General features: G+C 39.5%; 1 pseudogene across 1 annotated transcript; it reads right to left on the bottom strand.

Annotated features, from left to right (window-relative positions):
* Window positions 1-333: 333 nt before the first annotated feature.
* On the bottom strand, window positions 334-3,187 carry LOC149193148 (fe(II)/2-oxoglutarate-dependent dioxygenase 1-like; annotated as a pseudogene). The gene is made up of 4 exons (XR_016254414.1): window positions 2,521-3,187; window positions 1,478-1,582; window positions 902-1,220; window positions 334-801 (listed from the first exon to the last, which is right to left on the bottom strand). The product of XR_016254414.1 is annotated as a fe(II)/2-oxoglutarate-dependent dioxygenase 1-like (transcript).
* Between the last annotated feature and the right edge of the window lie 4,171 nt (window positions 3,188-7,358).

Raw genomic sequence — 7,358 nt, 5'->3', positions numbered from 1 at the left:
AAGTTCTGCAATTACATCTGTCGTATCACTGGATTACTGAGTATTGTGCGGCCAATGCGTAATATAATTATAAAGTATACACTTGCTCATTATGCTTTCCCCAGTGGCTTTGATCACGTGTTAACACAATTCAGTGTGATTAAACAGCGAATATGTTTTCCCCAGTGGCTTGATCTCATTATTAGCTTGGAAAGATAATAACAGAAATTTAAATTATTTTCTGTTTCTTCTGAACTTACATGTGGATGACAGTTCTGACTATTGAGGCTGAGCAGCGTCCCTTGTTGAATTTAAATATATTATCTTTACCACGCTACTCATCTTATGTGAGAGGATATATTTGTATTTGTGATTATGGAAGAACGGAGATTGGGATTTTAAAGTCTTAGAAATTATTCTAAAGAGACCAAAAATGTTTAAAAATCAATATCAAGCATTCTAAACATTAGAATGTGGTTTACAAGATTTAAAAAGAAGCACTGCGAAAACGAACACAACGAATCACACTGAATTCAAATTGATTCAAGCATATGTTTGGCACTCAGACTTCAATTATAAAATCCTGTATCGTTCCACTGGATTATTAGATAAAATCCTTTGCTTTCGCAGGCGAGATGCATAATCCTTGAACGAGAAAGAGCTATAGCGAGGCCTATTATCAGAATTCAAGAGCTCTGGTATTGGGTAGATAATGCTCTCTGTGGGTGGTGAGTAGATTAGGGCCATGGAAGTGAAAGCTTTGTCACTTATCACAGTCAGCCTCCCTACAGTAGTACTCTCGTACTCTCCATTGCTCCAGACCTGCAAGTATAATTATAAAATGTCAGTGGCTAATATATTACTCATTCAGCTACCTTTTTTGTCAATTTCATTAGTATCCAAATTAATCACTATTGATTACCTTCATTATGTCGCCGAGGGTAATCAAGCGAGTGCCAGCCCGTGGGGAGACTCAAACCCAACAGCGTTCCACGTACACCCCGAAGCTATCAGAGGTGTTTTGGTATTGTAAGGTTAGAACAGAAGGATATGAATGCTTCCGACGGGCTGATTGAGGTTTTGCAGGCCATTTCTGATTCGATATACATATCACAGACGCATTATTCGCTACAAACCTGCCATGAAACTTGATCGGTCCAGTCACCAAGCCCCTCTAGTAAATGATCTAGGATCTCACCTGCAACTTTCGCCACAGGCTCGAATAATCTCGCAATGCACAGCTGGATACCAGAGTTCAAAACCGGTGAGGATTGAACGATTATGAATATTACAATTAAGCATAAATTACCATAGATTTGCAACTCATAACCAGGACAGTCTGTCCAGATAGTCACCAAATTGCTCTGTTTTTTGTTAACCAGAACATAATGGAGAATGGGTCTGTGCTCTCCTCAATTGAGATTCAGAACTTACTGGTGTCTATAAGCCAACATGTTCTATGTGTTTGTGTTTAGATACTTACATTGCATGAACTAACCTGCATCAGTGTTTGACTTTCAAAGGCATGCCTAATCTCGCCTGCAACTTTCTCCATAGCGCTCGAATAATCTCCCAATGCACAGATGGATACCAGAGTTCAAAACTGGTGAGGATTGAACGATTATGAATATTACAATTAAGCATAAATTACCATAGATTTGCAACTCATAACCAGGACAGTCTGTCCAGATAGTCACCAAATTGCTCTGGTTTTTGTTAACCAAAACATATTGGAGAATGGGTCTGTGCTCTCAATTGAGATTCGGAACTCACTGGTGTCTCTAAGCCAACATGTTCTGTATTTGTGTTTAGAAACTTACATTGCCTGAACTTGAGTTTTAAAGCCATGCCTAGAATTTGGCCATGAGACTTTCCTATTATCTAATCAATTCAGTTTGTTCAGTTTGTTTTACATTTGTGTGTGACTTTTAAAACTATGCCTGGAATTTGGCCTTGACTAAATATCTAAAAACATAAATATATAGTTTAAACTCAATTGAAAGGCTTATATGTACTTTAAGCTTTACAACTTGCAGAAACATATTAATCCCAAGTTTAGCTCAATCTCACAGTTACACAATGAATTTGAACATAATTTGATTGTGGATTTCGAAATATTTTGATAATTTAGCTGACAAGAGTGAAATCATTTTGATAATTAAATTTCCAAAATATTTTAATATGTAAAGATCACTTTCTAAAACCCCGCGGGATAGAGTTGTGAAAAAATTGACATCTAATTGTTTTCATTAGATATTAAATCTGTTCTGTAAACCTTGAATTGGATTAAAGTCTGTAGCACATTTTGTACCAAAGGCTTCAAGAAATGAATATTGCCCCAAATAAAGAGTTACCTCATTATTTACTAACCGTTGTTTTGGATTAAAAGCTTGAATAGATTTTGCACCAAAAGCTCAGGAAATAAACGTATATATTTTTCGAAGCACAATATATCACTAAATACAAAGATCATTGCAATACGATAAGATTTCAGACAAACTCTGTCCCTCATGTATTTAAAAGGCGGGCTTCTTGAAATACCTTTGAAAACACAATAAAATTGATGTGCCATAATGTGAATGCAATTTAAGATTTCAGACTTCATGCGGGTTTCTTTCCCTTGGACACCGATTTCTTTCCCTGACGTTGCCACATCCCTCAGGGCTTGAAGCCATATATTTCTGACAAAGTCTTCAAGCCGGTTCGCCTCTTTTTCTCTACCTTGACATCACTTCCTTTTTCTCTACAGCCAGCTCGAACAACCCACCGCATTCCTTCTCGGCCCTCTCCGCCACATCACAAGAAACGCCATGGCATATCACCTGAAAGCACCCTAACTCCGCAGCAGAGTCGGCGATCCTGCGCACCAAATCATCTCTCGCCGAAGAGAAATCAATAACCGGAAGATCGCACACTCCCTCACACTCGTCTTCACAGGGGATTCAGGCAAAACCAGACACGAAATGCCGAGCGATTTCTCAAGAAAAACCGAGAAAGCCTCGTTATTTACTGTACTGAACAGCAGACCGAGCCGAAGAAGAAATCGGTGCCCAAGCCAAAGAAACCGGCTGAAGCAATCCCGGCTCCGAACCCTACGAAAAAGCAGCAGCAGCAGTAAGAATCTCGTAGGTTTCTTGCCGCTGCTTAGGGCAGGGGATTTTTACAGCTGCGCGGAGGTATGAATCAACAAAGGACAAGATGACTCGGGAATATTAAATAAGGCCGTATTCCAACAATTATGTTTTTTTTGCCCTCATAAGATAATTAGATGTATGTTTAATTTTTTTTTACCTCTCATAAGAGGATTAAATTTATTAAATTTATGTTTAACTAATAACTATAAAGTAGGTCAAAAGTACTCTGGATTACGATGATGTCCATAAAATGTAAAATGTGGCAAAATGAAACGGTCTTTTATAAAAAATGTGATGCATGAATATAAAAGTTATAATGTAGGAACATAAAAGATACAATGTATGGAATACTTTGACAAAAAGGACCAGACCTATCTCTCCTAACATTCGAGATTGATGAAAAAGCATTGAAAAAGTTTCACAAGGTTTGTTGACCTAATGAATGGTCAATGGAAGGTACAAATTGTCCACTAATTTGTTGTCTAGGGGAGTTTGTGCATATCCGAGATTGACGAAAAAGCATTGAAAAAGTTTCACAAAGTTTGTTGACCTAATGAAGGGCCAATGGAAGGTACAAATTGTCCACTAATTTGTTGTCTAGGGGAGTTTGTGCATTGTTGAGGTCTGGAGGACCTAGTCTGTCTCCCAAGGACAGATCTAAGATGGTTTAGCTATTGAGGTCTCGTGTGGCGAGGTGAGGTCCCAAAGATCCTCACTGGTTTAGAGTCTAGATATGAAACGGTATCAATCGTTCTCTTTGTGCCCCAGGTAGTACCCTGAAAAATGTCGTGATCCTCTGTGTTGGGTCTGGTCTGATGGGAGGCTGAAGAATATGTGTTCGGAACCTAAGAGCCTCCTGCGTATATAGGGCCAAACATCTCTGATCAGGATACCTGGAAAAGTCTGTGAGGGTTTGAGAGTCTCTGAACAAGCAATGGAACCTTCCTCTGATCTCGTAGTAGATAGGGCATCCAAAAATGAAGTGCACCTCGGTCTCTAATTCCTGTAAATGACATGCCTGACAGATTTTCTCTGGCCTATCAATCTGGTGGTCTGTCTCCACCCGAAGTCTATGAGAACCTACTCTCACTGGCCTAGAGGAATGTGAAGAGCATGCATCCAGTGGTGAAACATATACTAGGGTCGAATAATGAACCTATCTCTCAACTCCAAGAAGTGCTCAGCGTAGAAGGCCATCTTTGGGCGCAACCCTCCCGGAGGATTAACCCAAGTGACCTAGACGAACTGCCTGTAGATGTCCTCCCTGATGATCTTGTTCAACTCTTGTCTAGTAGGTAGAAGGTGACCAAGAGCATCCAAGGAATATCGAAAAGGAGGGAGACGATCCAACTAAATGCCCACTGACTCTAAGAAATCTGAAACTCTTGTAAACCAACATCTAGCCCGGCCTGAGGGAGTAGAAGTAAGGGTAATGATCCCTACTCTTTATCGAGTCTGCAAATTCCCGGACACGATGCAAGAATGAGACCAAACTGAAGATTGTCTCAAGCCGAAAGGGTTGATGTAGTGCCCCGCTCTAGTTGACTAACAGTGATATGACATTAACATTTATGTAGCCCTAAGGCCCGCACTTTATTCTTTGAGGACCTCAGGTTGGGGATCTAGACACATGACTCTATTATTAGTGGTTGTGATGTTTGTGTATGTTCTCCGTTGATATTATGATGATGATAGCATTAATGGTTATGAATGTTCTCTATTGATATTATGATAATTGTAGCATAAATGGTTATGTTTGTTCTCTATTGAAATTATGATGGTAATAGCAGTAAAGGATATGAATGCTCTCTATCGATATCATGATGATAATAAATTTGATGGATATGTATGTTTTCTATTGACGTTACGATGATGATAGCTTTGATGGATATGTATGTTCCATTGATGTTATGATGATGATAACGATGATGGATGTGTCCCCTAAGTTAGCTACTTACATTAGTTCTGGTTCACAATGAACAATGATGTGAATGACTAGTTGATGTTGATGATGCTATTATGGAAATGACTAATAATGAGAAACTTTGTTACTAATTATTATTGAGTATGACAGGAAACCATCAGAGGCACTCACATATGATGAGTTGATGACGCTTGGTTTGATGAAAATTAATATTTTTGTTGGACACCTAATCCTCAATGGGTTAGTGTGGAAGCCGAATGGACAAAAGGAGTCCAAGAGACCTTGGGATGTGAAACCCAACGGTCACATAATGTACTATAAATGTATATCTCTTGTTAATAAAAATTATATTGCATGATTTATCTTTCATATTGTTCTTACTACGTATGTGAGTTTAACATGGTATCAGAGCAGACGTATTCCTGCCCTGCATAATTAATTTGAGCCATTTGTTTTATGGCCTTTTTGTGCAGTTTATTTCTGCCATGAAATTCATGAATATTTTCTCATAAATATTTATTCAGCTAAATTTTAGCTGCAACCTGTTAATACCGCTGCTTGCACTGCTCCTCCATATAATTAGCTGCTCCTGACACTGCATGCGCTCTGTCCTGAGAATCTTCTGCCTGAAATCCACTGCTGACTGACATCTCTAACCACTGCCTCTGCCTTATTCCCCTCAGACCTGAAATAACCTACCTCTGCCAGCGCTGCACATCTGTCCATATCATATTAACGTTGTCCCATAACAGTTGAATGCGTTTGAATATTAATGTTGTGCGTTGAACTGGCCTGACATGCTAATAATTGAACGCTGGTATGAGCGTTGTTTGAACGCTGGTCCAGCTCCTGTTGAATGCGTTATGGTTCGATATTGAATGCATTTGTAGTATCAACGGATTATTGAGTGGTATATGCGTGGGAGACAGATGCGTTGAAGGGGCTCTGCGGTTTTTGGTATACACCGCTTTTGTATATGCAAGAATTTGACAGTACGCTGACAATTCTGGGTACTTCAACCTGTCTTTGCTTTGCTTTTTTGTTTCAGAATCAATGGAGAATCATCAGAATTGAGGGCTTGATTCTTTGGAAGGCTTTGGACAAATAAATAGTTCTGATGGTGTAATTGTTTGAGAGGGCAACAATTCTGGCGGATTATTTGGCGGATGATCTTGGTCATAGTTGTTGTTCTTGTTATAACTTCATACCGAGTTGTGAGGACGGTTCAATGACGGTATTGATTGTTGTGAGTGAGAGGAAACGTGGGGTTCCTTTCTTTCTGTAAATGGAAGGTTAGTGTTGGGAATCGAGAGTTCTTGGATTTTTGTAGGTTGAAGAAATCAACTGTGTTGTATTTGTGCAAAGAAACTGTAAGCCTGCATCTTGGACTTACGTTGACAAATAAGTTTGTTTGATTCGTGTTGTGAGTTGTTGGGATTTGATCATTCAGCATAATCTTGGACATGGGTCTCGCAATTTGAACAGTTATAAGGGCGGAAACTTTGAATTGGTTAATTTGTTGTGCTTTCAATCATTGGAGAATTTCAGGTTTTCCCATAGCCATTGGCAGAGCTATTTGATGCCTGCCTTGTAGTATGGTATCGGAGCACCCACATTACACAAATTTCTTTCAGGCGTTTCCTTTTTCAGGTGTTTGGAAAATCCAGTTTTGAATGTTTGGAGAGTTGTGAAAACGGAAAGGCCAGAACAATAGTTCGGCACGGCTCCGCTTTATGATTGAGAAGACCGTCCATCAGAATTGTTGTTCGGTCCACCTTTAATTCAATCAATCCTTCCCAATCGAAAGCCAGCCTGTGGATAGTCGCCTTAAAGCCCGTGGATATATAAATAGATTTGTTCTACGTTTTCACGGGAAATATAGCAGTGATTCATCGATTTGTTAGCGCCTATTTTCCTGAATAAATAATGAAAGGAAAGGGGAAGAGGACATGGTTAGAGTCAATCACTGGTGAAGATTTAAAATCCTTATGGAGCTCCAGATATCAATGTCACATATGAATAATTGGAGAAAGCGTTGAGAGAGGGACGGCTTCAGCACTTTAACGCTGCCCATTTGGTATTAGTGGCATGAATGAACGATTCAGAGCTCGAGCCGGTCTAGGTCTCATGAGGTGGTGGTGGCTCTATCTTGCAAAGAACATTGCATCATCCGACAGGGAGTCATTTCCAGGCCTTTTGGTATCAACGAGATTGGCTCTTTCGAGCAAATCCACTAATCTGCAACATTTTACTGTTTTTTCATATATTGGCCCTATATGATTACGGGCAAGATTTGCAGCCATCAAGTCCTGGCTGGTCAT

The sequence above is a fragment of the Pinus tabuliformis genome, chromosome 2_2 (assembly GCF_031772625.1).
Source record: "Pinus tabuliformis cultivar Carrire ecotype Pingquan chromosome 2_2, CPIR1, whole genome shotgun sequence".
Classification (NCBI taxonomy): domain Eukaryota; kingdom Viridiplantae; phylum Streptophyta; class Pinopsida; order Pinales; family Pinaceae; genus Pinus; species Pinus tabuliformis.
Note: the sequence above shows the minus strand (reverse complement) of the source record. Positions and strands in the feature narration are given on the sequence as shown.